Source organism: Solanum lycopersicum, chromosome 9 (genome assembly GCF_036512215.1).
Source record: "Solanum lycopersicum chromosome 9, SLM_r2.1".
Lineage (NCBI taxonomy): Eukaryota > Viridiplantae > Streptophyta > Magnoliopsida > Solanales > Solanaceae > Solanum > Solanum lycopersicum.
Window position 1 is genome coordinate 56,580,771 of NC_090808.1, and position 16,810 is coordinate 56,597,580.

The following is a 16,810-nucleotide window of genomic DNA, read 5'->3' on the forward strand; positions in this document are numbered from 1 at the left end:
TTGACTGAAATCTTAAGTTTTGATTCTATACCTCTCTATAGGGAATCTCATCTCAAATTATCACTCTTTTCCACCATATTTAAGCTTAGTATTCTAACAACTCCACGGATCCTACTATCAAACTCCTTGTGAAATTCTCAACACTTAACTTGATTTTATCATCTTATCATCTCCCCTTAGGTCTAAATCTAGCACTTAAAGCTATGGACCTATTCCATCATCTCTAAAATACTTTACATCTTCTTTTACGCTAACACTTGGGAGAAGTTTATCTCATGGCTACTGAACTCTCTATAATTAGGTACTAAGACCTCTTTGTAAGGGGTTTCTCTTAACCTCTTCTAATTACATACCCTCTTGGTACACTTGTTTATGCCCTATTTATTCTTGTGACTTATCCACACTTCGCTTCCCTTATCTAAAGGTTAGGGTCTCTCAATTGCATCACTCATATCTATTGCAACTAATCACCTCAATTTCTCACCTACTCTATGACAAGTCTTCTAGATCAAATCTCAAAACAAACATCATCATATGTTACCATTCTTTGAATCATGACACTCATCTCAAATTCAAGCTTAATGTTCATAACTAAACCTGAATATCATAATGATTGCTCGCTTACTATACAAACTCAGAAACACTCATCCACTAGGACATTATAACAAATAGTCAATCGTCACCTCTTAGACTTCATACTTACAATTACTATCAACTTCGACTTTGCAACATAATTACTATCCATTCATTCACTATATATCAATGCCTAATTATTTCTATAATACTTTGAGTATTTCCATCTCTCTCTCATAAATCATAAGCCTAGCTCAGATCTATCACCTCATAAATACTTTTTCTCTTAATTCACCACTTACACTTGGTCATTACTAACACAATGACACATTATCATAAACCCTTTTTAGTTAAGGTATATTCTAACTCATATGGACTTGTAATGCTTACTCTACCTCCTATCTCGAGCTTTTCACAACTCTTCACTTCGTAGTCTACCCATTAGGAAAAACTTTTCATTACTAACTTACTACGTACATGACTAAAGTAATTTAGCTCTTCAAAACACAATCTCCCTTTCTAGGATTTCTAAACTTCTGCATACCTTCCTCTACTTCTAGGCTCTTTCACTACTACTACTCATGATCTCATAGTTCATGCTAATATTTTGAGTAAAAATACTACCTAAGCTATAAACATACTTTCTCATAATGATCTAAGCAGAAAAAAGGTTTTAAGGAAAAGAGTACAACTCTTTTTTAGATCAAACACAAGATTTATATGAATATGGGTGCACTCCTCTAAAACTGAACACTTAACTTACACTTGGGCTTGTCTGAAGCCCCTTTAGAGTCTCATGACTTTCTCAAGACTCTTGCTAAGATCAACTCATCGATAGGGATCTTTGAACTTTCATTTTCAATCTCCTCTAGTATGATGGACAGTCAAATAAATATGACAATGCATTAGTTATAATAGATTATAGTGACATAAATCTTTTGTACGATTAAGAGTATGAAAGAAGGGAAACTTTTCTTAAATATCTATAGTACATAGAAGTGGGGCCCTCACAACCACAAATAAGATCCTACTGACAAGACTTCATAGACACCCTAGGACACTTAAACCTGGCTTTGAGAACAAGTTTTTCACGACTCAAGTCTACACACTGGACGTGGCCGGCACCTAAATACCATTGTTGGTCCCCAAGCGAACCCACATCCTGGCTGACTACAATTGGAACACTAACTTAAGCATACAAAAGCTTAAATCTAAAATGAGTAACTTTGAATAAAAATAGTTTACTCAACTAGCCATAAAGTAGGCAACTTTAGTCTTTAAAAAATTTATTAAAATTAATAATTAATACAGACTCCTCAACTATACTGACTATCTATGAAGTCTCTAACTGATAAAGATGGAAGTCGAGACCAGACCCTCAACCTCCTAACTAAACAGAAAAGTAAATAAAATCCTCCAGAAGTAAGGAGACTCACCATATATAACTCGAATCGCGGATGTATAAACGAAGCTCTTGTTGATGATCATGAACACATATGTCTGCATCATGAAAAGATGCAGGCCAATTGGCCTTGTACGTAGTATGTACGATCATGTAAGAGGAAATATAAAGCATAAAAGATAGGCTTGAACTTGATAAAAAGGAAACATACTTACCTGTTTTATACTCAACTTAAATCAAGAATAAGATACTCAACTCAAAGATTAGATATTCAAATCCAAGATTAGATGCTCAACTTCAAAGACATGATACTCGGCTCAATGTAGCACAAAACAGGTCAAGATACTCAACTCGAAATACTCAACTCATGATACTTAAGTGAAGTCATTGCAATATAAAGCAGTTTAAAAAAGTGCAATATAAAGAAAAGTTATTTAAAAACATAAAGTTGACTCAAGGTAATAATATCATAAAATACATACCATGATCCTTCTGAAAGTCTACTTGTGCAATGCATGAATGAAGTCCCATACCCTCATTCATCCTAAGCATAACCCCAGAGGAACCATGCAATTTCTAGTGTGGGAGTTTCTCTAACCGACAATCACCACTATGAGCCTAAGTGGTGATACAACGTCTCGCCCACGCTGTTAAAACTTTCCTATACTCTGTCATCGCACAGAACATCTTCGACCTAGTGGATCCACTGACTAACCTCACGTGTTCATCTTAAAAGTATGATCCATTAATACCCATGATGGCTACATGGTCTACATGGAGACTTGATTTCATATGAACTCTCATCCCCACACAGTGATCAATACTACTTTTTAAATATACTTTAGCTCATACTTTTAAAATATCCTCTTCCTCTCAGGTTGAGATAATTTTCTCAACCCTTTTTAGCTTTGAAAATCCCTCTTAGATCAATGTTCCCCTTTTTATTTCTCAAAATTATTTTGGAAATCTTAGTTCCTCTTTTAAGTAAATGTGAAAATATTTATAAACTTTTAGGGAGTACTTAGTTCTCATATACTTATTTGAAGAAAAGAACTTCAACTTTACTCTTTCTCAACTCAGTGCTCAAGTCTTTAAAACAAATATTAAAACAATTTGTAAAAATACTTCTTAAAATAGGGTTTGTATCGAACTATGAACATAAACAACTCAGTTCAAGGTTTTCAATAACCATGCATAGAGCTCAATACTTGAACCCAAAAACTCCAGAACTCAAGGAGTCAATGATACTACTCATCTAAAGAATACACGACTCGGAGGGTTCATGCATAATTATAGGCATGAACTACTTAACTCAATGACGCAAGCTCAACTCAGATGGTTCATGCGGAATTATGGTCATGAACAACTTAACTCAAGGACTTAATAGGTAACATGTAATAGTCCCATGATTAGCAATATAGTCACAAAAGAAATAAGGATCTAAATACTCAAGACTTTGGAATATGGCGATACTACTCGTCTCAATGATATTCAATTTATGGAGTTCATGCGGAAGTTATGGGCATGAACAACTCGAATAGAAGGGTCTAACTAATTAGATGGAACTCATTTATAAAAGTCTAATAATTCTCTTACTTACTTACTAAAAACTTAGTTCAAATCAATAATAGATATCAAATACTTCACAATTGAACTTAAAGTCTTTCTTGAACTCTACTCTAAACTCTGTCTTCAATGTAAATTATGAATTCAAAAGTTATGGTTCATGATATGAAGGCTCTAGGTGATATTGTTCACTCATGAATACATTCTCCCCAATCTCATGCTCACTTACTTGAGTCTTGAAACAAGTTACTAGAGGTTGTAGAAGAATCCTCAAAAGGACTCGAGTGGACTCTCTCAAAAGGTTCGAAAAAACTCTCAAAACTAAATATTCATTTTACCTTGATTTAGAATTATTGTTTCAATAATATGATTCATGTTATGAATGATTTATAAGTGCTTAAAAGTATTAAATTGTTTGGCATCAAAAAGATTGAAGATACACTTCAAATGAGCACAAACGGAGAAACCGGGGGCAAACTGGATGGAGCAGGTGACCCAGGGGCTATGGGAAGCGTGGGGCGCCAACACCTAAAGTACAGAAATCCTACCGAACGTCTTTGCTCGTTTTCTCACCCTAACTCACCTAAAATCGAATATTTTCTTCCCAATCACTTTGATTCAATTACATAACTTAAATACACTATAATCTAATGAAACAACACTAAATTAACTCAATTTCATCTCAAGAATTCATCAAAAAGCCAATACAACAAGATTAAGAGTGAACCTCATGAACACCTATCAAGAACTCTAATTTTTACACTTTACGAATTAAATTTCGATAAAAAATAACATGATTGGCATGTGGATGAACTAAACCAACACTATGGAAGCTTACATACCTCTTAGGGATTAAACCCATGGCGAAAATCCACATCTATACTCAAGAGCATTGATGAACGCCTTCAACCTTTCATCTTTTCTCCTCTTTCTCTTCTTTTCTCTTTTGACTCTTTTTGAACTATCAACTAAAACCCTAGATGTATATTAGGATTTTAAAACTGATCCTAAAAGGATAATAACCCTAAAATATTACAAAAAATGAATTACATCCGATTGGGTAAAGAAAGGACCAAAGTACTCCTCACATTTTCGCCTAACTTTCCTTATCTGGACAACCTCACTTCATAAGGTTATATCTCAGTCATACAAACTCTAAACATAGCAAACTCGTGTGGAAAGATAATTCAAAGATATTTCTTATGGTATCTTATAGCGCACCTACCTCATACTATGCTAGTAGTTATGGTTGTTTTAATTTTTTACATCAAGAATTTTTTGCCATCTCCTTTTTCTCTTGGTTGACATTTTTTAATTATCATACTTATTTCTACCTTATGACAATTTAGGTGAGTGATGATAACAAAATCTTTCATGCAAAAACAAATAGGCATGCTACTATGATTATAACACCCCAGAAATTTTTTCGAACTAAGACTTGAGTCGTTAATCGTAGTGAGTGATATTTCACCAAGGAAATAAAAAGTTTCTTAAGTCTTAAGTTAATTTCTCTATATTTAGCACCAAGAGTTCCAAAAAAACAATTAAATTGGGAATAACAAAAATCAGAAATTTTGAGAGTTAAGTATGAATTTTGGGTCAACTTCAAGCAACCATAAATCATAGTAAAGGATTATTTTGGTGTCCTACAAGATACCATTGGAAAGATCTTTGCATTATATTTCGAAATACGCTTATTATGCTAAACTCTGAGTTTGAGTGACTGAGATATGACCTTTTAAAGTTAGGCTGCCCAATTAAGGAAAGTTAGCCAAAAATAGTGAGGGGTATTTTGGTCCTTTCCTTACCCAATCAGATTTAACCATTTTTAGTCATATTTTAGGGGTCTAATCCTTTTACTTTCAGTTTTATAATCCTAATAAACACGTAGGGTTTTAGTTGAAAGTTCAAGAAGAGGCAATAAAAGAAAAGAGTAGAAAAAAGGCAAGGATTAAGGCGTTTGTCGACGTTCTTGAGTCTAGTTACGGATTTTCGCCATGGGTCAAATCCCTAAGTGGTATGTAAGTTTCCATAGTGTTGGTTTTGTTCATCCACATGCCAATAATGTATTTTTTTGAGCGAAATTTCATGCTTAAAGTGTAAAGATTACAGTTCTTGAAAGTTGTTATTGAAGTTAATTCTAAATCTTGTTGTGTTGGAGTTTTGATGATTTCTTGAGATAAAATTGACTAATTTTAGTGTTATTTCAAGTGTACTAGAGAGTACTTAAGTTATGTAATCGAATCAAAGTGATTGAGAAGAAACCGTTCGAATTTAGGTTATTTAGGGTGAGAAAACGAGCAGAAGTGCTCGACAGAATTTTTGGGTTGGGGCCTGGAGCGGCACGCCTGCAAGAGTTACCCAAACCCATCTCTGTCCGTCAAGGGTTGGGGCTCCGCGCCATCCATAGCCCCAGAGTTGTCTTCCCAATCCAGTTTTGCTTGGTAGCTCCGTTTGAGTTCGTCTAAAGTGTACCTTCACTCCTTTTCGATTCTTACTAATCTAAGTTACTTCTAACCACCTAAAATCAGTTCTAACATGATCATAAACTTGAATTCATAATTCGAATTCAAGGTATAGTTGAGAGTTAAGTTTTGATAATTCTTTGAAACGTTCTAAGAAAGTCCTTTTGAGGAGTCTTCTAAGACTTCTAGTAACTTGTTTCAAGACTCAACCAAGTGAGTATAAGAGTGAAGAGTATGTATTCATGAGTCGAAAATATCACCTATATTCTTCATATCATGAATCATAACTTTTGAATTCATAATTCACATTCAAAAGAGAATTCAGAATAGAGTTCAAGAAAGGCTTTAAGTTAAATCATAAATCCTTTGAGATCAACTATTAAGATTGACTAAGATTTGAGGAAGTCAGTAAGAGAATGAGAAGAGTTGTATACATGAGTTCCATCTAGTTACTTAGACCTTCGAGTCACTTCGTTCATTCCCATAACATACGCATGAGTTTCATAAATTGAGTATCATTGTAAGAAGTAGTATCTCCAAGTTCTAAGTCATGAGTATTGAGTTCCTTATTCCTATCTTGAGTTAAAAAAAGTACTTTCTAGTTCATGCTCATTTTTCCGCGTGAACTCTCCAAGTTAAAAATCATGAAATCATCCATAAACATGAGATCATGATCCTTGAATCCACACTTCAATTCAAGGAAAGTTAAGATCAAATTCAAGGAATCTAAAAGCTAAAGTCTAGAAGTTAAAAAACAAGTCAAAGTAAAGTTATAAAGTTTTCTAGAGTCTTTCACAAACATTTTCGCTTCATTTTAAAAGGCTTAAAGTTCACGTTAAGAAAGAGTAAAGAGTTGAGTTCATTTCTCAAAATCTATAGGGGAACTAAGTATTCCCAAAGATTTAAATTTTCAAGTAAGAAAAGAGTAACAAGTTGAGTTCGGTGCTCAAGAGTTCTAAGGGAATTATGTAATCCCTAAGAGTTTAAACAAAATGTTTTCAAACTTTTGAGGAACAAAGGAAGCTAGACTTCCAAAGAGCCTATGGCTAGTTTCAGTAAAAGAAAAAAGAAACTATGATTTCCAAGAGAGATATTTAAAGCTAAGTTTTGAGCACTAATATCAAATCACAGAATCAGTATGTTTTTAATTATAAGAGCTAGTATATTTTTGGGAGTAGTATTGAGCAGTGATATGGGGTAGATTTCAAATAAGTCACAACCTCCATAAACCACGTAGCCACCATGGGTAGAAAAGGTTCATACTTTTTGGATTAACCCTTTTCCCATTTTACTAGTTGATCCATTAGGCAATTCACGTCTTATACCTTTGGCCCGGGTATATGATGCGCTGGCAGCGTGAGGGAGATCGGTGTTCATCATTGTAGCTCTTAAGTGATGGTTGTCGTTTAGAGAAACTCCCATAGTATGATTTACATGGTCCCTCAAGGGTTCTCCTTAGTATGAATGGAGCTTCGTTGATACATCCAAGAGTTCGAGTTAGCTATGGGGAACTTCCTTGTTTTCAGAGGATTTTATTTACTTTTTAGATTACTCATGAGGTTGTGGGTCTTGGCCTGACTTCCATCTTTATCAGTTAGAGGCTTCATAGATAGTCAGTATAGTTGAGGAGTCTGTATTATCATTTATTTCATTAAAAATTTTAGAGACTAAATTTGTGTATTTTATGGCTAGTTGAATATATTATTTTATTCAAAGGTATTTATTTGAGTTAAAAGTTTCAAAATTTGAATTTATAAATTTTATTTCACTTTTCAAGCTTTGTATGCTTAATTAAGTCTTCCGCTAGTCAACCAGGACAAGGGTTTTCTTGGGGACAAGCAATGGTCTGTGAGTGTTGACCATGTCCAGGATGTAGGCTCAGGGCTAGATAAACTTGGTATCAGAGCACAGAGTTTAAGTGTCATACGGTGTCTATGAATTCCTGTGAATAGGATATTATTTATGGTTGTAAGGGCCTCACGTCTAGGAATGAGGTACTATAGGCATTTAAGAAAAGTTTTCCTTCTTTCATACTCTTAATCTTGCAATAGAGGTAAGTCATAGATATATATTCTAACTCGTGCGTTATTATATTTATTTGACTACACATCATACTAGAGGTGGATGAAAATTAAAGTTTAAAGATCCTTACCGATGATTTGTTCTTTGCAAGAGTCTTGAGAAAGTCATGAGACTTGAGAGGGGCTTGAAAGAAGCCCAAGAGTAAGTTAAGTGTCCGGTTTTAGAGGAATGCACCCACATTCAAATGAATCGTGTGTTTGAGATAAAAGTGAGTTGTACTCTTTTCCTTGAATCTTGTTTCAATTGGGATCTTTATGAGAAAGTATATTTAGATATTGGGTAGTATTTTTACCCGAAAAGGTAGCATGACTTATGAGATCATGAGCAGTATTAAGGAAAGAGCCCAGAGTTAGCGCATAGTATGCAGAGGTTTACTAATCCTAGAAAGAGAGATTGTGTTTTGAAGAGCTATATTACTATGGTCATATACCTAGTAAGTTAGTAATGAAATGTATTGCCTTATGGGTTGACGAAGAAGTGAAGAGTTGTCAAGTGCTCAGGATAGGAGGTAGATAAGTATTGCAAGTCAATATGTGTTAGAATATACCTTAACTAGAAAGGGTTATGATGATGTATCACATTGTGTTATTAACGAGTAAGTGTAAGTTGTGAATATATATAGAAGATCCAGAGTATCCATAATGTGATAGATTAATCTAGGCTTATGAATTTTGAAAGGATATTCTCATGGTATTCAGAGGATGGTAGAGTTATTAGAGAGAAAATGCACAATAAGTGAGTAAGTAGTAGTTAAGATTTGAAGTGGAATGTGATGGTAATTCTAGTATGCAGACTGAGAGGTAAGGATTTACTAATTTTCATGAGGTCCTAGTGGAAAAGTCTTCCTAAATTGCCATATTGGTATTGAGGTATAGTATAGTAAGCGAGCAATCATAATGATATTCTGGTATAGTAATAAACATTAAGCTCTAATTTGAGATGAGTTTCATAATCCAAAAGAATGGAAACATGAGGGAGATGATGTTCGTCTAGATATGAGATCTAGTAGACTTGACATAGACTAGGTGATGAATTGATATGTTGCTGCAATGCACGTAGTAGAAGAGAGCCTAACCTTTATATAAGGGTAGTGGTGTGGCTAAGTCAGGAGAGGGAAAAGATCATTAAGAGAATGTACACGAGTTAGAGATGTGGAATAAGTCCATAGTTTTCAAGTGTTAGCTTTAGACCTAAGGGGGAGATAGCGAGATGATAAATCAAGTCCAGTGTTGAGAATTTCGTAAGGATCTGGTTAGTCGGAGTCCATGGAGTTTTTAGAGTACTAATTTTTGAATGTGGTGTTGTCAAACATTAGATGGATTCTTGAGATGAGCAATATGGTGATAAAGAGTAATAGTTTTGGGATGTGATTCCCTATGGAGAGGTATATGTTCCGAACTTAAGGATTTCAGTTAAGCTTGAATTAAGTAAGGGAAGACCATTAGATTTAAGACTTTAGTAAGAGTAACCCATTAAGTACCAAGTCCAGTAGTCATTCGAGGACGAATGATCCCATGGAGGAGATATTGTAACACCACAGAAATTTTTTTGAACTAATACTTGAGTCGTTAATCGTAGCGAGTGATATTTCACCAAGGAAATAAAAAATTTCTTAAGTCTTAAGGTCAGTGTCTAGCTTTAGATCCAAGAGTTCGGAAAAAAGAATTAAATTGGGAATAACAAAAATATGTAATTTGGAGAATTAAGCTAAGTATGAGTTTTGGGTCAATTTCAAACAATTATATATCCCAGTACAGGATAAGTTAGGTCTGCTACAAGATACTATTGGAAATATATTTGAATTATCTTTCCAAAGCCGCCGAGTTTTCTAAATTCTAAGTTCGGATGATTGAGGTATTACCTTTTTAAGTTAGGTTGTCCAATTAAGGAAAGTTAGACGAAAATAGTGAGGTGTATTTTGCTCCTTTCCTTACCAATCAGATTTAACTCATTTTTAGTCATATTTTAGGGGTATAATAGTCTTATCTTCAGTTTTATAATCCTGATAAAAACCTAGGGTTTTAGTTGAGAGTTCAATAAGAGGCAAGAAAAGAAAAGAGCATAAAAAAGGCAAGGATGAAGGCGGTCATTGACGTTGTTAAGTCTAGTTGCGGATTTTCGCCATGGTCAAATATCTAAGAGGTATGTAAGCTTCCATAGTGTTGTGTTAGTTCACCCACACTCCAATCATGTATTATTTTTTTCAGTGAAATTTCATGCTTAAAGTTTAAAGATTAGAGTTTTTGATTAGTTCTTGGAAGGTGTTCTTCAAGTTCATTCTAAATCTTTTTGTGTTGGAGTTTTGATGATTTCTTCAGATAAAATTGAGTAATTTTAGTGTTGTTTATAGTATATTAGAATGTAATCAAGTTAAGTAATCGAATCCAAGTGATTGGGAAAGAAACCGTTCAAATTTAGGTTATTTAGGGTGAGAAAACAAGCAAAAGGATTGGCAAAATTTTTGGGTTGGGGCCTGGAGCAACGCGCCTACCAGAGCACCCCAAACCCATAAATGTCCTTCAAGGGGGATCCGCTCTAGCCATATCCCAAGAGTTGTTTGCCTAGTCCAGTTAGCCTCCGGTACATCCGTTTTACTTCGTCTAAAGTGCACCTTCACTCCTTTTCGATTCTAGCTAATCTAAGATACGTCTAACCACATAAATCAGTCCTAAAATGATCATAACCTTGAATTTAAAATTCAAATTCAAGGTAATTGAGAGTTAAGTTTTGAGAATTCTTTCAAAAGTTCTTAGAAAGTCCTTTGGGGAGTCTAGACTCAAGCAAGTGAGTATAAGAGTGAAGAGTATGTATTCATGAGTCTACCCTATCACTTAGATCCTTCATATCATTAAATCATAACTTTTGAATTCATTAATTCACATTCAAGAGTGAGTTAACACTAGATTCAAGAATGGGCGGTTGGAGTATCACAGGGGGGACTGTAACGAATCCAGGTATTTGGAGTTTGAAGTTGAATTGTGAATCCTTTGAGATCAACTATTATGATTTAGCTAAGATTTGAGGATGTAAGTAATAGAATGAGAAGAGTTATATACATGAAATCCATCTAGCTACTTGGACCTTCGAGTCACTTCGTTCATTCCCATAACATCCGCATGAGTTTCATAAATTGAGTATCATTGAAAGGAGTAGTATATCCAAGTTCTAGGTCGTGATTATTGAGTTCCTTATTCCTATCTTGAGTTTAAAAAAAAGGTACTTTCTAGTTCATGCTCATTTTTCCACATGAACTCTCCAAGTTAAAAATCATGAAATAATCCATAAACATGAGATCATGATCCTTGAATCCATACTTCAATTAAAGGAAAGTTAAGATCAAAGTCAAGGAATCTAAAAGCCAAGTCTAGAAGTTAAAAAACAAGTCAAAGTAAAGTTATAAAGTTTTCTAGAGTCTTTCACAAACATTTTGTTCATTTTAATAGGCTTAAAGTTCAAGTTAAGAAAGAGTAAAGAGTTGAGTTCATTTCTCAAAACCTATAGGGGAACTAAGTATTCCCTAAGAGTTAAGTTCTCAAGTAAGAAAAGAGTATCAAGTTGAGTTCAGTTCTTAAGAGTTCTAAGGGAACTATGTAATCCCTAAGAGTTTAAACAAAATGTTTTCAAACTTTTGAGAACAAAAGGAAGCTAGACTTTCAAAGAGCGTATGGCTAGTTTCAGTAAAAGAAAAAGGAAACTATGATTTCAAAGAGAGATATTTAAAGCTAAGTTTTGAGCACTAATATCAAATCACATGATCAGTATGTTTTTAAATATAAGAGCTAGCATATTTTTGGGAGTAGTATTGAGCACCGATATGGGGTAAATTTCAGATAACTCACAGCCCCCATAAACCATGTAGCCACCATGGCTAGAAAAGGTTCATACTTTTTGGATTAATCCTTTTCCCATTTTACTAGTGGATCCATTAGGCAGTTCAGGTCTTATACCTTTGGCCCGGGTATAAGATGTGTTGGCAGCGTGAGGGAGATCGATTTATCACCACTGTAGCTCTTATGTGATGGTTTTTGATTAGAAAAACTCCCATAGGGGTTCTACTTAGTATGAATGGGGGTATGAGACTTCATTCATGCATTTGCACAAGTAGACTTTGAGACGAAGCATGCTATGTATTTTATTATATTATTATCTTGAGTTAACATCATATTTTTAAACAACTTTTCTTTATATTTCACTTGTTTTAAACTGCTTTATTTTGATATGATTTCAGTTAAGTATCATGAGTTGAGTATCCTTAGTCCTGTATCATATCTTTGAGTTCTGTATTTAATCTCTGAGTTGAGTATCTTATTCTTGAGTATTCTTGAGTATTCATTGGGTTTCAAGTTTGAGAAGAGGTAAGTATATTTCCATTTTTTTTATTCAAGTATCAATCTTATGTTATGTTTTAGAATTCCCCTTACATGTTCGTACATTCCACGTACTGAGCCAATTGGCATGCATCTTCTCAAGATGCAGACACATGCATACAGGATCATCAACAAGAGCTTCATTAATACATCTGAGAGTTCGAGTTATCTATGCGGAGAATCGTTATTTCTGGAGGATTTCAATTACTTTTCAGTTTAGTCAGGAAGTCGTGGGTCTTGTCCCGACTTCTATCTTTATCAGTTAGAGGCTTCGTAGATAGTCAGTATAGTTAAAGAGTCTTTATTATCATTTATTTTATTAAATGTTTTAAAGACTAAAGTTGTCTATTTTATGGCTAGTTGAATATATTACTTAATTCAGAGTTGTTTATTTGAGTTAAAAGTTTCGAAAGTTGAGTTTATAAATTTTATTTCACGTTTCAAGATTTCTATGATTAAATAAGTCTTCCGCTTGTAGTTAGACAGGATGAGGGTTCGTTGGAGACCATCAATGGTCTTTGAGTGCCGGCTATGCCCAGGGTGTAGGCTCAGATCATGAAAATAACTTATCCAAACTTCCTCTTTTTGACTGCTATAAATTCGACATCAAAGAAGTTGATAAACTGCTCATCTAAAGTGTCATACTCACATATTTAAGTTATAAGTAGCTTTTGAAAATGGAAGACTCAAAGAATTTTTTCAATTTTTGTTCCTCTAAAGACATTTTATTCACACAAAAAAAAACTTACATAATTCTAACTTAACAAGTAAAAACCCTCTTAAATTCTAATACATACCAATCAATGACTCAAAACTATAATTTGCATACCTAATTTACTTTTCAAAGAAAATATCAATTGAAGGATTAACCAGAGAAGACTCAACAATAAAAAATGTCTCCATCTCTAGGTATATCATGTTGTTCCTCCTCTATTATTTCCTTCTGCAACGAATAGGTGATTGAAGGACTTCATTTGTTTTACATAAGTCTATTACAAACAGGTGTTGATGAACAAGGACGTGTTAAAGTTCTAAACTAGCAGACTTAGTAAGTATTGAATCAATAGAGTAAGCTATTAAAAAATATGCACATTTTATTAATGGAAAAATATGAACTATAGGTGAAACATTAAATGTCACCTTCATAGGCTATCTATTGGAGGCTGAGCTAATAAAACTAATCTTCACAACATGCCACAATAAATGTAGCTAAAATCAATGGATAAAACAAAGCATAATTTATAAAATTTATACAATATCACACACAAACAGCAACTTATTACTGATGAAAATTTGAGTGAAAAATTGTACCCAACAATAGAGGAAATCAAGATTAATGCGTTGAACATTTTGAAGAAAAACCTTAAGAATTTTGGATTAATTTTATCAACCTCTACATATCCTAAAGCAGCTAAAAGATGGATGAAACCTAACTTTGAGAAAAGAGAAAAAATTACCTTTTGGAAATTAAAGAGCGAGCTTGAAGACGAGATGATGGGAACAACAGCAATGGAGAACGAGTTGAAGGAGAAAGACAAGGAGCTGAATTTGACTTTGAATCTGACACATCTCATAGATCTCGATGTCATTCATCACGATTTTGCGCTTGCTTCCATAAAACTATACCTCAATGTCTCCGTTATTTTCACCACCATGCCTTTAGGAAGGTTTCCACTCGAAACTCCATTTGTAAAAGATGAAACCAACTAGATCTAGGAAAAGCAACATCAAGAAGTAGAAGAAGATGATTCACCACTGGCTCAATTCTTGGAATCCAGTAATGAAGCTATTGAAACCCCAAAAAGAGCTCCTCTGAGAAAAATGGATTCAGGTAAGGACAAGAGGATATCTTGTTGAGAATGGGGATGCGGGGATAAAGATTGGGGAAAAGATGCGGCCAAATAAGTGTTCTAAGTCTCTTAATTTGAAATAAGTTAATTGATTAGGGGTCTTAGGTTATATTACGTTTGGTGTGTTTTTAAATAATTCTGGTTTTTTAAAAAAAATGGATAGAAGCTTAATGAATAATTGATCGATAGTTAAGATTGAGACATGTTTACCACCTTTAATATAGAAAGTATTTATGCACTAAAATTTTGATGGTAAGAACACAAACATTAAAAAAGTATAATGAAAAGTATACACATGTATTGACACCCATTTTGATACCCAACCCATTTTCCTTTACAACCCACTAAACTTAATTCCCTTCAACCCAAATTAATCCCAACATTTCTAGGCCCAATTCTCCCTACTCCCAGGCGGCCCATCTCCTTTTCCAATCCTAGGCCCACTTTCGTTTACTCATTCCCAGCCAAAAACCCCTCTTCCACTTTAAATTTTCAACCCAATTAATTCCCAGGCCCATCCGTTCCTGTCCGACCCGCCCAACTCCAAACTCGTTTCCCCCTTTCCTCTTCCCATCTTCCTCGTTCTGTTTCAGAAAACAGAAAACGCCAAAAGAGCACAACCCATGCGCGACCTCCCCCCAACGAAAACCCCTTCTTCACCTCAAACGCGACAGATTCCCAGAAACGCCAACGTCCCCGCGTCTCTCCCCCACGCTCTCTCTCCCTCTCTCCTCCTCTCTCACGCGAGCTGTGCAACAGCTTTAGAGCTGTTTCCTTCTGCAATTCGTACGTTCGCGCCGGCCTAGCAGAAAGGAAGGCTGCAAACTTTGTCCATGGTGCCTAGATCGCGCCACGTAGCCCGCAATCGAATGGCCCCATCCCTCTCCCGTTGAAAATTTCGTACAAGGATTGTACTAGTAGCAGCTTCAACCTTATCTTCATGGGTTTGAATTTCGAAAAAGAGGGAGAAGTCTCGAATTTGCTCCAATCCTTTCCTGAAATTCCCCCGCCCTGCTACCCCAAGAACCCTAAAAATTCTCCCTCGATATAAACTCCCTCCTTTTTCGGAATAGGGGTTGGAAATTTTTAGTTGAGATTTCGTTGTAAGCTGCCGGAGTAAATTTCTTTCTATTTATCATTGAAATATCATGAAATTCGAGAAAACATCGCAAATACTTTGAAAACGACTGATAGACGGAAGAGTTGCTAGTGTCTCGCGTTTGAGTCTATGTTCGAGGTGGTGAAGTCATTAGCTTGTCGCTGTTCCAGTTGCTGCTCTCGAAAAGGTAACCTTCTCCTACCTCTTACTACACCCTCGTTTCTTCTGTTTCGAAGTAGTCTCTTTTGTCGCTTTGGAAACAAGAATGGTTACCATCCCCGACCCTTTCCTCAAAGTATGGTGGAGGTTCATGAACAACGATGATAAAGGGGTTGTTCAGAAACACATAGAACATCTCCCGTCGTTGTTAGAGATGAATGTGTGGCCTGGCTTAATTGGAATGATGGTGAAATTCTGGGATAGCGAGAATATGGTTTTTTGATTTGGGGAAGTAGAGTTGACGCCGACTATAGAAGAAATTCTTATCAGTTTTGAAAGTGTCTCGATGTGCAACAAAAGGAAACGACATCCAGATACAGATCTTTTAAATCCTATAACATGGGATTTCGCCAAAATCAAAGAGAAGTTGTCATTGGTTAAAGCCGAGTGGATGGACAAACTCCCTGGCCCGAATATACCATTCAGAAAGTTATATCATCGATTTGGGCGTGCAAGAGCTTATGAGAAACATAAAGACGAGTTCATCTCAAAAGAAAAATGGAAAGAGACGCGTCCTCTTGCATTTGCGATATGTTTGCTCGGCACGTTGGTTTTCCCTCAAGGGCCAAAATACACTATTCATCCTAGTGTATTTATGGTCACTCATGCCATTTTTTATGGAGTGGATTACAAAACATCAACAAAGTACTACGTTTTAGCGCATAGACATATACAGGGCTTTAGATAAGTGTAAGAATGGAGAACGCTTCTTTCAAGGGTGTAATCTGATACTACAGTGGTGGATGATGCGTCATTTAATAAAGACTCATAACCCAAAAGAACAAGATCCCCTAAGACGGTCCGACAAGCTACATAGTCATGACTGGTGGTTGTATCACAATCATTGCAACAAGACTGGAGGAGAGAGTTTTTGGTATCCGAGGCTTCGAGGACTGAGAGAAGAAGACGTACAATGGTCAATATATAGTTTGGTGGTAACTAAGAATATGATGGTTTGAACTGAAAAGGACCCTTATTTGGTATTTGTTGGGTTAAGAGGAACTAGACCATATGCTCCCCGTCGAGTTCTGAGGCAACTAGGAGGGAAACAAGAGTTGCCCCAGATTGCAGATATGAGGAAATTCGTAACTGACCACAAGAATGGGAGAGTTGCATTTGCTGAAGACATGCATAGGATGTGGAGATCTCGAAGAGTGTTGGGTGAGCCTGTACCAGATAGGTTTTGT